The sequence below is a fragment of the Eleutherodactylus coqui genome, chromosome 9 (genome assembly GCF_035609145.1).
Source record: "Eleutherodactylus coqui strain aEleCoq1 chromosome 9, aEleCoq1.hap1, whole genome shotgun sequence".
NCBI lineage: Eukaryota > Metazoa > Chordata > Amphibia > Anura > Eleutherodactylidae > Eleutherodactylus > Eleutherodactylus coqui.
The window spans coordinates 144,581,116-144,594,835 of record NC_089845.1 but is presented as its reverse complement, the minus strand read 5'-3'; positions in this window follow the sequence as shown (position 1 = coordinate 144,594,835).

The window sequence follows — 13,720 nt, the reverse complement described above, 5'->3', positions numbered from 1 at the left end:
CTTATTGTTTGTCATTCAGTTGAGGCGGACATAAAAATCAAATGATGATTGGCTCGTGTAAACAGGCAGTCATTTATCTATTTACTAGTGAGATTTCTATTTGAGAAACAATACACAGTTAAAGCTTTGTGGACATCCTAGCATCACACACACAATTAGTCCAAAACAATAATAAGTATTAGTATGGAGTTGGTCTACCTTTGCTGCTAAGAAGCCAAATCGTTCTCCACTAGAGATGAGCGAGCATACTCGTCGGAGCTTGATGCTCGTTCGAGTATTAGGGTGCTCGAGATGCTCGTTACTCGAGACGAGCACCACGCGGTGCTCGTCTCGATTAAACGAGCACTGACCATTGAATTCAATGGAGCCGGCAATACAGCCGGCTCCATTGAAAGCAATGGGCTGCCGGCTAGCGCGGGATGAATTTTCGGGAAGGGCTTAAAAATATAAGCCCTTACCTGAAAATCATCCTAAAATGTGTAAAAAGTAAAAAAAATATATATACTCGCCTTGTCCCGGCAGAACGATGTTAGCCCATTGAATTCAATCGAGCCGGCAATACAGCCGACTCCATTGAAAGCAATGAGCTGCCGGCGATCGCACAATGAATTTTCGGGAAGGGCTTAAATATATAAGCCCTTCCCTGCAATTCATCCATAAATGTGTAAAAATAAAAAAAATATATATACTCACCTGGTCCCGGCAGACCGAGTTCAGCTGCAGCCAGCTGGCAGTTCTCCTGAACTGCTCTCTGTAGTATTCAGCAGCCGGGGATTTAAAATCCCCGCCTGCTGAATGAGCTGCCTCTGATTGGTCACAGCCTGACCAATCAGAGGCAGATCTCACTCACACCCATTCATGAATTCATGAATGGGTGAGTGAATGTTGCCTCTGATTGGCTCAGCGCAGCTCTCAGCTGAATGACAGCAGTTCAGCACCACAGTGCAGGGGACAGCAGGAGAAGACACGGCTGTGCCCCGGCAGCTGAAGGGAGGTGAGTATCTATTTTTTTTGTTTTTTAAATCACTTTTAATTCATTTCCAGGGAATGGCTTATATGTAAAGCCCTTCCCTGAAAAAGAATTCAGGTGTGCCAGCGGACCATTGTCTTCAATGGAGTCGCCGGCAGCAGCAGCGGCTCCATTGAAGAGAATGCCTGCATTTTTATTCTTTTTTACACTAAAATCTTTCTTTTTCAGGTAAGGGCTTATATTTTTAAGCCCTTCCCGAAAATTCATCCCGCGCTCGTCGGCAGCCCATTGCTTTCAATGGAGCCGGCTGTATTGCTGGCTCCATTGAATTCAATGGGCTAACATCATTCTTCTCTGCCACAGCTGTTACAGCTGTGGCAGAGGAGAACGATCGTTATGCTGACAGTGGTGGTGGTGGGGGGGTCTCACTCTTGCCACTATTGTGGCTTAATAGTGAGACCTCGGAGCCCGAAATGCAGCTCTGCATGTTGCTCCTCACCTGCCCTATCCATTTCTGTGTTTTTTACATGACTTTGGTGATTTGCTAAGATTTTCACAAATGAAAACCTTAGCGGAGCACCAGTCATATACAAAAATGCTCGAGTCGCCCATTGACTTCAATGGGGTTCGTTACTCGAAACAAACTCTCGAGCATCACTGAAAGTTCGACTCGAGTAACGAGCACTCGAGCATTTTGGTGCTCGCTCATCTCTATTCTCCACTCTTTAAAAAAAAGTTTGCAGTAGATTCATCAACCTACAGTAGCTACAGTTATTTCTATGCATTCAGCTACATTTGAAGCTGGGACCTAGTCTGCAGACAACAATGTGGTTTATTGTATAGGTCTTTGATAGCACAAGTGAATTGTCATGCTGAAACAGGAAAGGTCCTTCCCTAAACTTTTACTCAATTTTCTAGAGTATTACTTATCGTATATATTACATCTTACCTCAACAAAACTTCAAAAAACAAAGACGCACAACATTTGCCCTCTACTTGTCTTTACAGTTGGCAATAAGCTTTAGGCAGAAATAATTCTGCTGGCATCTCTCAGGCCCATATTCATCCCTCAGGCTGATTCATAACTGCAGAAAGCACATTTCATCTGTTGCAATGTCCATAGGTAGTGAGATTTACTCAACTTCAACTGACACTTGGAATGCCATAGAGTGAACTAAAGTTGCTCACCCATAGTAACTCAATCTATGAAGTTCTACGCAAGAAAGTTTTTGTACTATATTTTTGGAGAAATCATTTTACCCACTCAGTAGTCTAGTATTTTTAGGTCATCACTTGCATACCAGATTAAAGCGTAGCAATCATTGCTCCAGCATGTTTCCGTTTCACAATAATGGCAATTACAATTGACCAGACTATGTGTGATATGGAAGAAAAGGCTTGATCTTTGTTAGAAAGGTAACACCCTATGACTGTTACTAAACTGAAATTCATGGATCAGCACAATATGTACTTGTTACTAATACATGTGGTTACAATTACTGTATACAATCAATTGTGGCAATATCCAAAGAGATTTGACATGATCTCTCACAGTCCAAGAACTTTAAACTATGGCATCTCTTAGATACAGTACCCTACTTACACTAAGTTTTGGAGAAAAAGGGCCATGGTGCTCATCAGGTGATTGTGCTGAGTTAATTAGACATTTGCTTTATTAGGTATTTTTCATGGGTGGGAAACATTATCAAGACTATTACAGCATCTAAAAAATATGGAAAATGTAAAGCTGTTTTGTATGGTGAAAATAAAGCTTGCAATGACTAATTGCTTTTGTACAGTTCGAAAGCCAAATACAAAGATCTGCCTAAGGATGCTTTATATTGTACCTAAACCCTAACAAGAGGACATCCACTACATCTAGAGGAAAGATGATTTCATCATCAGCATACATGGGTTTTATAAACTGTTTAAGTACTGATTCTATAAAACTCAGTTTCGGGCCTCTTTCACATGGCCATAGTCGTTTTTATGTGCGCCCACCGGTGCCATCAAAAAGCATGAACGGGAGCACAAATATAACGTTTGTGCACCCCATTCAGACGGCACGGGCCCCGGCGCGTATACTTCAAGGCCGCAACGTGATGGTTATGTTATTAACTCCTTCTTGCAGTATGCCATACCATTATGGCCCAATGGGAAGACAGTTTTTGTAAAGTGCTGCAGTAGTATGGTGCATAGATGGCGTGGGGTCAAGAGCTGTGCCAGCACCGTCACTTGCAGCTGCCAACTGCATTATACGGCTGGCACTCCACACTGATAGCTGGGATTGGAGACAATGCTTTTTCCAACTGTTTAATCCCTTAGATGCCATAATTAATAATGACCGCAGCACCTAAATGATTAACAGAGGGACAGAGCTCTTTCTGTCACTGTATTAGTCCCCTTCTCCCTGAAGTGCAACTGTGGAGGGTAAATAAGTCACATAAGTCATTATGGCAGCTCAAGGGCTCCTTTATATCAGCGTATACATTTTTGTGGTCGCCCGCACGTGCCAGTAAATCACGTGAATGAAGAAATGACGCAATCAAGTCCCGAGCTTATTTACCATTTTCTCATCCATTCACACAGCTGGGTAATAGATAATTACTGGATAATGCAGGATTTTATTGTTTTTGTATCATAAGAAATTGTAGTTCATAATTAAATTCAAGCCAAAGTAAGGGAGAATATTTGGAGAATGTCTTATGGAACTTGTGAGCAGCAGCTTATACATTCTTCCACAGCACAGTATGGTACCTTATTTTTCTCCGCAGTTGCGTGCTTGAGAGATTAAGGTTATTAATGATGATGATGATGCAGGCAATATTCCTTATTAGTGTTGAGTAAACCAAACCAGTAGAACCCTGTTTTGGGTTAAACTGTGCTTAAAGATTTGGATCAAAACAAAGAGGGTTCTACTGGTTCAGTTTGCTCAACACTAGTCCTGGACACTGGTGTATAATGTTGCTTAAGAGTCATAAAAGCCCCGTACAACACTCTCAGAGTATTATACAGGGCTTTTTTGGCTCTTAGACAGTGTTGTACGCCCGTTTTAGGGGTTTTAGTAAACTTTAGATTGTTTTGAACTGATTTGGACCAAACTAAAAGTTTTGCAAAAGTTTGGCGAACTGGCCGAACAAAACTTTTCGTTGGCTCATCACTATTCCCCATATTAAGAATTATAGGTTATGGCCTTATTTTCTAGTTCTCTCATGTGCTGTTTCTGCTACCCACAACAACAATACTAAAAATAATACATATCTTATGTCTTTGGATATTTTGTTCTGTTCCTCTTTTGATAATGAGAACATCTCAACAAACAGGATTTACAACAAAGGGCCATTTGGATTAAAATTAAATCTACCTCCAGTCGTGTCACATTACAGAGTTCCAGTCTTTTCTTGTGCTGGATTGACAGGATCAGTGACAAGAAGATGAAAAGTAGTGGTGTTTCTTAGAGTGGATAGGCTTATAATTTTAGCTGCACCATCTTTTGTTAGTTACAGAATAAGCTTTGGAGTAAACTAAGGAAACACTCCATTATTCTAAGGTACATTTGAGATCATATTACCAAGGTAATCTTCTTGTCTTTCTTCTGCTAAACTGTTGGATGGTCTCCAGGAAATGTAAGAAGTCCTGATTTACTTTTTTTGTTATTGTACCAATGTGTAACCCAACCCTTGCCTTCCTTCATTATCTGCCCGAGTATATGGGGCTAATTGACAGCTTACCTTTATATCTTGATTTGTTCCCATTAGATGTCCTTGTGCCCTTGTATAAACAGGTAAGGTAATCACTTTAATTACCAATGTAATTAGCTGTATCTAGAGCACCTGTGCTTAAAACAGAATAAAGATACCTATAACTGGCCTTTTCATTTGGAATCAATGCTGATTGACAGCACTCATTAGTTGGGGAGAGAATTGAAAGCAGAAAATACCATTCAAGGGTTTTTAATTGGCAATAAACAATTATTGCTAAACAAAGAAATGAATGTATAAGAGAGAAGGACATCAGTGTTAAAATATATGGGATTCTATTTACAGATTTAATCAAGCATTTATCAGGAAAAAATATTAGGTTCTTCTTGACTACTTTGTATAACACTGAAGAAAATGTCAAAATTTGTACTAAAATATATATATGGTTGAACGAAACCAATAAGTACATTGATATGATAAATTCTACTATAAATGCAGTGCCTTCTAGTTAAAAACTTTGGTAGACTAGCAACATTTTTAGAATCATGAAGGGGGAAACCCTCATCAATAAAATGTTTTTATTTTATTGATTCTTCTGTAGAAATATAATTTAGAGATGAAAGAAAAATGTCCAGGCCTGAAATGTTAAGAGAAGCAAAAGCCTACACAGCCAAAGACTTACCTTGGGGATGAAAAGCTAAGATGATTTGCATGGTTATTGTAATGTCATATAAGGTGAAGGTTGTTTTGTGCACGGGAAGTCTTTTTAAGGTTTTGTAAGAGTATATATATATGTATATATATAGGGTGGCCTCAATTTAATTTTGAGTTAGGGTATAAGAGGCACAAAAGTATATTTAACACAGTAGTTGCACCAGAATTCTGGTGCAAAAATCACAACTTTGCTGCTAGTATCAAAATTGTGACTTTTTGCTATGCACGCCACACCCCGCCAGTTTTTCAAAAAAGTGTGTGGAGTCTGGCTTTAGAGAATGTGAATGTGCACTTCCCATCACTTTTACTATTATCTATGCCAGAAACTGGTATAGATTATGCCAAAAACCTACTTCAGCTCCTAGCTACAGTACGTTTTTCATCTGGCACACAGAGGTGCAACTAGATTACATAAATGTATTATGAGGCTTGAACCTCTAAATACATTTGTCCCTGGTGGATGGGTGCACAGTTCACTTAGACTGGTGTAGGAAATGCCAATCTAAGTGTATATGTTCCACCGTTTTTAAGGCAGGACTACAGTATATCTTGCTCATTGAATCCATCTTCTTTCCAGGTCTGAAGACCATACCATGGCATATTCTGGGTGAATAGCTCAGTGAAGTGAATGGCGAAGATCATTTGCCACTGTGTGATTTAATGGATATTATGACAGTCTAAAGACCTGCGTTGTGTGGACTTATAGTATATAATATTGCACCCATATAAATCAATGGACACATTCCTTTGTAGACCTCCAAATTCATGATGTGTGCTTGAGATCCTGGATAAGTTATATTTTAAAGGGAATCGTTCATTAGAAAATGGCCCGTTGTTAAATCAAGTTTTTGAGTTAAACATTTTTTAATATTTTCTAATTTTGTTTTCTACTTTTCGGTGTCATTGTGTATATTTCAAAATAATCCTGAAACGTTGCAGTTTTTACTCTGGCTACTAAGGCACGCCATAGACTGACACTTCTTGTTCTGTAGAGGTAACCTTTCAGTAGTTATCACAATCATCAGAGGCAAGATTAAAATAACAAGTTGCATCTGAAATATAAACAAAAATAGGAGTGGAGAGGAGCTCACAGGTTCGCGCTGAACGCGTTTCGGCTCACACAATCAATGCCATACCACTCACGGAATTTATTAGAGCAAAACGCATATGCACTAATAAATCAAGCTATAATATGTCAGAAAATCAAATCTGTACCCGCTTGGCGAGCAGAAGTTATAACCCACAAATTTTGAGGAATGCTAAGGACAAGGTTAGTAAAATGGATAGAAAAGACCTTACTGTACAAGGATAAAGATTTCTCTGATGGTATATCCAACAAAATTGTCTTCACTACACCATACAGTAGGGAATTCCCACAGATAAGAAAATTATTCTTCTCCTACCTTCCGATTTTAAAACAGGATGATGATTTAAAATCTATCTTGGATAAAGGCGTGTTATGCACCTCTCGCAGAAATCGTACTATTGGAGACAGAGTATCTAATAATTTTATATGTCAGAAACCCAAAAATAATTGGATTAATATTAATGGATTCTTTAAATGTGCGGAGCCACGTTGTGGTTGCTGTCAGTACACCCTTAATAAATCTAGGGAATTCAATAACCCCCAGAACAACAACAAATACAAAATCAATAGTTTTATTAACTGCAAAACTAGTGGAATAATCTATATAATAGTATGCGCCCTATGTAATCAACTTTATGTAGGATGTACCTCCAGAAGACTACATATCAGAATAGCAGAACATCTGAGGGACATCCAAAAAAATTTATTAGGAAAATCAGGGGTTGCAAATTATTTTATCCTAAAACATAGTGGTGAGACAAAAAATTTCTCATGTTTGGGTGTAGACAGAGTTTGGAAAAATAGGAAACAAAAAGTAGAAATGAAGGATATTCTCCGTAGGGAAGTGTATTGGATCTTGGAACTAAATACTAGATTTCCGTTTGGTATGAATTATAGAACGGATTTATTCTGTGTTTATTAAAAAACAAAAAGAATTTTTTTTTTTTTTTCTCTTTCCTGACTTCTGCTCTGTAAATTTTTGGTGAACTCATATATCCTGCAATTGTTTTACTACTATGCAGAGATAATTAATGTAATTATATATCTATGAGATCTGGGAGTATGCATTCAGGCCTTAGTCAGATGGGCGTTTTTTCGCGCAATTTGCGGATCGCATGACGGATGCGCATCCGCAAATCGCGTGACCGGCGCCGAAAATCTGCTCCTAGCCGCGTTTCATTAGAAACGGGCCGGAGCTGTCCAGCGCATTGCATTCAATGTAGCTGGCAATACAGTCGGCTCCATTGAAAGCAATGCGCTGCGGGCGAGCGAGGGATGAATTGTTGGGAAGGGCTTAAATATATAAGCCCTTCCCTGCAATTCATCCAGAAAGTGTTAAAATAAAAAAAATATATATACTCACCTGCTCCCGGCAGCCAGAGTTCCACGCGGCCGGCCTGCAGTGGGTGTGAAGGGGGTGTGAGTCAGACCTGCCCCCTGATTGGCTCAGCGCTGAGCCAATCAGAGGCAGGTCTGACTCACACCCATTCATGAATTCATGAATGGGTGTGAGTCAGACCTGCCTCTGATTGGCTCAGGCTAAGCCAATCAGGGGCAGCTTTGAGTCACACCCCCTTCACACCCACTGCAGGCCGGCCGCGCTGTACTCCAGCTGATGGGACTAGGTGAGTATATATATATTTTTTTATTTTAACACATTTCTGAATGAATTGCAGGGAAGGGCTTATATATTTAAGCCCTTCCCAAAAAATTCATCCAGCGCACGCCGGCAGCCCATTGCTTTCAATGGAGCCGGCTGTATTGCCGACTCCATTGAATTCAATGGGTAAACATTGTTCTTCTCTGCCACAGCTGTTACAGCTGTGGCAGAGGAGAATGATTTGTCTACTATATGTTCTCAATGGGGTCGGCGCTGCTGCCGCCGGCCCCATTGAGCGCATATAGAGAAGAGAACAGGAATCGCAGATCGCAGATAGGTGCGATCTGCGATTTCTGTTCTATAATTTATCGGACGAGCGCATAAAAAGCGCTCATATGTCCGATACCATTGCAAAGCAATGGTTTAAAAAATCGCCGGACGCATGCGCATGCACAAATCGCGCGAAAAAAATCGCCCGTCTGACTAAGGCCTCAGAGGAAAGGAGAAGAGATGGAAAAAAAAATAAAAATAAATAAATAAATTGAAAAAAAAAGAATTTTTTTTTTCTTTTTTTCTTCTGCTCTGTAGATTTTGGTGAACTTATATACTCTGCAATCGTTTTATTACTATGCAGAGATAGCTTATGCAACTATATATCTAGGAGATCTAAGAGCATGTATTCCAGTTTTTTTTGTTTTTTTTTTCTTCTTGGACTTTTACTTTGTTGGAACTTTTGCCTTCCAGATTCCTTTTCCCTTTAGAATTTTCACTTATTTATCACTGTATAGATGTATTCAAATACTATTTTCCAGATATCCACATACATACTTGTTCCTCTGTCTGTCTGTTTTAAACTCTTTTGCAACAAATCTCTGTATGCTGGTTACAACATGTGGTGCAATTAACTCCTGAACACACCCTTCACACCATTCCTCAGCCATCTCTCCTCCTGACAAGCTAGCACACACAGGTATTGCTTCTTTGATTTTAATTTGTATTTTGTCTATAAATGTCTTGTGTATTCCATACCTCATAGCTGTTGACAAAGGCTACTACAGCCGAAACGCGTTCAGCGCGAACCTGTGAGCTGTATGCTTTTTTTATTCAATAAAAAATGACATTTTTTAACGGTAGCAGCTCCTCTCCACTTCTATTTTTATTTATATGGAATTTAGCCGTCTGCCGTCGGCTGTTTGAGGACGGGGCTCCTGTTGAATCTCAGATCTCCCTGCAACACTGAAAGATACTGCTGGTGAGGTGAGCCCATATTTCTTTTTTTGGCTTATGCATCTGAAATAGGCGATGTTCACAGCTCACCTTCTCCTTATTCCTGTCCAATGGCCTCTGCACAGTTTATAGTCTGCAGGTTCCTATCATCCAATGACTACTGTAAAGGATATCTCTAAATACTGTAACAGGCAGCTCAAGCAAGATGGCTGCCTCCATAACGGTGTACAAAACTGCAATAAAAATATCTACAATCATAAAATAAAAACAGAATTGAAAAATATAAAGTGTCAATATTTGTTTTCAATTAGTAAAAAATATCTATTTGATACATTTTCTCTAAGGATTAGAAGCCCATCTGATCGTTTGTAACCCACAAATATGTGATTTAGGGTAGGGCTACATGGTGACTTTGGAAGTGACTGTGGTAACACTACCATAGATCACTGTTTAGTCCTGTGACCTTGCACTGTTATTGAAAACAATTGAGTTGGAATGCGAGTCACAGATTGCTACGGCCAAGACTCATGTGTTGCACAAAATCCAATTTGATTAATTTTTTGGGAGTTGTGATTGCAGCAACCTGTGACTCTCACTGTGACTCCATTGACTTAAATGTCGAAGTCACGGGGCTATCTGTGGTTGTGAATCCCCTGTTAGGGCCAAAGTTGCCATATAGCCCTAGCCAAAATCTCTAATACAGAGATTCAGTTTACAGAGGAGTGTGGATGAATCAATGAGAAGATCTGACTGATCTGTTCATGTAGAAACCTATTAGTTGACGTGGTATGCACTGTAGTAATATCAACTTTTCCTTTATTATACAGTTAGTCCCCGACTTGCGAACAAGTTCCGTTCCGGGAGCCCGTTCGCAAGTCCGTTTTGTTCAAAAGTCGAACAAATGGTAGTATGGAGTGGGATCGTGGGTGGATCCTGCTCCATACAACGTCGGGTGCCGGCTGTTCTTACAGCGGGCACCCGGCGGCAGCAGTTCCGACGAGCCGTGGCGCTTGTCGGAACTGTTAACACTTTAAATACCGCTCTGACAGCGGTATTTAAAGTGTTAACAGTTCTGACGAGCGGCGCGGCTCATCGGAACTCCTGCCGCCGGGTGCCCGCTGTAAGAAACAGCCTGCACCCGATGTTCAGGGGGCCCGTACAGCGTCCCACGATGAGATCGCGGAACGCTGTGTGGTTGCTAGGCAGCCGGGGACCTCCTGAAAGGCCCCAGGGCTGCCTATGCAGAGTGCCTATCAAGTGCACGGCTTGATAGGCGCTCTGCATAGACAGCCCTGGGGCCTTTCAGAAGGCCCCCGGCTGCCCAGCAACTGCGATGTGACCAGACAGGCTTCTATCAGGCTTGATAGAAGCCTCTCCGGCCCCTGCACAGTATGATGTAATGCCATAGCATGACATCATACTGTGCTGTACAGATAGTTCGTATCTAGCGAAATTCGTAAGTCGAATGTTCGCAAGTCGGGGACTATCTGTATAGTTATTTAGACCTATACAGTATCCTTTAACCCCTTGCCTCCCCATGACGTAAGGGTATGTCATGGGAGCAGGGTACTTCCCACAAAATGACGTACCCTTACGTCATGGGGATAGCGCGAGATCATAGCAGATCTCGCACTATCCCGCAGCGGGAGCTGGCTGTCAGTGATAGCCGGCCTCCCTCTGCAACAACGGGGGGCATCGGAGATGCGCCCACCCACTGTTAACCCCTTCCCTGCCATGATCTAAGTAGATTGCGACAGGAAAAGGGTTCACAGAGGGAGCGCGCTCCCTCTGTGACTCCAACTGGCTCTCGTGATAACATCGCGAGAGCCTGACTGGTTGCTATGGCAACAGGACGCCAGATACCAGCGTCCTGTATTGCCATAGCCTGTGATCGCTATAGTAAGCGTTAAGGCATGGCAGGAGAGAAGTCCTGCCATGCCTTATCGTAGCGATCTGCAGTGCTGCAGTAAAAGTCCCTCAGCAGGACACAGACTGTGTAAAAAAAAGAGAAAAATAAAGTACAAAAAAATGTTTAAAAAAATGTTTAAAAACCCTTTTTTATGCTTTTTCTCATATTAGCATAAAAATTTTTCTTAAAAAATAAAAATCCCACATATTTGGTATTGACGTCCGTAACGAGGTGTACAATACACCGAACATGCTTATTATACTGCACGGAAAAAAGCGTTAAAAAAATGCTAAAAAACTGAGGCAAAATGCTAATTTTTAGCATTTTGACTCCCAAAAAACGCAATAAAAGTGATAAAACGTGTGTTCCCTTAAAATGGTACCAATAAAAACTACAGCTCGTCTCACAAAAAATAAGCCTTCAGAGAGCTCCGTCCATGGACAAATAAAAAAGTTATAGCACTTTGAATGTAGTGAGTTTAGAAAAAAATAATAATTTCCAAAAAAAGGGTTTTTATTGTGGAAAAGTGGAAAAACCGAAAAAAAATATAAGAATTTTGGTATCGTTGTAACCCTACCGACCCGCAGAAAAAAATGTCATTCATGCTGCATGATTAACGCTTTAAAAAAAACATATATCTATCGCAGAATTGATGCGTTTTCTCTCCCTACGATCATAAAAAAAATAATAAAAGTTTTACAATGTAGTCTATGTAACCAAAAATGGTACCCATAAAAATTAGAGTTCGCCACGCAAAAAACAAGCCCTTATACGGCCGCGTCGACGGAAAAATAAAAAAGTTATGGCTTTTGAAAAATGGAGATGAAAAAATACCAAAAATCATTTGGTCCTCAATGCCAAAATGGACCATGTCCTTAAGGGGTTAATATCCTTTTACATTAAATATGGTACTCTGTTCACTATAATTTGAACATCCAGAATTTTGTATATGGTGTATTGATTTTAGGTGTTGAAATAAAATATACTGGATGTTTTAAATGACTAGTTTTTCAAGGGATTTGTTTGACGGTCTTTACTAGTCATAAATAGAGATGAGCGAGCGTACTCGGATAAGCGCTACTCGCTCGAGTAATGTGCTTTATCCGAGTATCGCTGTACTCGGGGCTAAAGATTCGGGTGCCGGCACGGAGCGGGGAGCTGCAGGGGAGAGCGGGGAGGAACGGAGGTAAGATCTCTCTCTCCTTCTCTCCCGCCCGCTCTCCCCTGCTCCCCGCTGCGACTCACCTGTCAGCCGCAGCGGCACCCGAATCTTCAGACCCGAGCACAGCGATACTCGGATAAAGCAAATTACTCGAGCGAGTAGTGCTTATCCGAGTACGCTCGCTCATCTCTAGTCATAATGTTTACATCAGGTTGAGGCATTTTGTGTATTTTCTCACTATTTAATAGTGGCACACTATTGCAAATGCCCAAATATGGGACATTATTTTTCTTTTTCATACAAAACTGTAAAGTATGCAGTGGCTCATTTCTTTACAATCGGGCATGGCGTACTATAACTGTACTGTTACCTTTTGTACATGTATCCAAAAGGCTTCTTGTATACTGTTCAGCATTAGTAAAACATTCAGAAAATGTTATGTTCTAGTGAATGTGCGGTGGTATTATATTAACATATATGATGCAATCTAAAGGCAAAAGTGAAAACACATTGCAGATCATTATGCAGTTATTCCGATTTTATACAGTGCAGTAGTAGAATGTTGTACTGCGCCACCCATCAACATGGAAAGTTGGCAATTAAAATTATACTTTCACTGAGCAATTATAATTGATTGAAAATACAAGCTACATCTGGCTCAAGGATTGTGGCTTTTATAAGTTACTAGAGTTGTCCTGGATTTTGGGGAGCTTTATTATTGATCAACTACTGTATCCCTAGGATAGGTCATCAATAGATGATCAACAAGGGTATGTGACTCGGAATCCATGACAATCAGCTGATCCCCAGGCCAACTGTCAGCACAGACAGTGCAGGAAGTAGACTGCACCACATGTATTGCAGCTGTCCAATTTGGTAGTGCAGGCATAGTTCCCATTGAATACACCTATTGCCAGAAAAGGGGTCCCCCACCCCCATCTTGACTGACCACTACAGCCACTGGTGGCCAGGAGTATGCAAACTGCCTGTTCTACAATGTTTCGGTAAGGCCTCGTACGGGTGACACGGCATCACCACGAGCAAATTGCAGCGATATCACATTGCTGGTACGTGCGATATAGCTGCGGTTTCTCACGGTGATAGCGCAATTATGTAGCGCTACAAAGTCGCATGTGGTACTACATGGGGGGGCTTGAAATATAAGCTCTACTTCGAAAATAAACTCTAGCTGCAGAAAAAAAATAAGTTTACATCACTTTAGAAGTGCTGTCCGGGGCTCCTCTGCAGCTTCCTCCCGTCCCCGACACTGGTCTTCTTCATCTCTTCTGGCCGGCGATTGAAAAATCCATACCTCATAGAAGTGCTGGCTGTGATTGGCTGACACTTAGC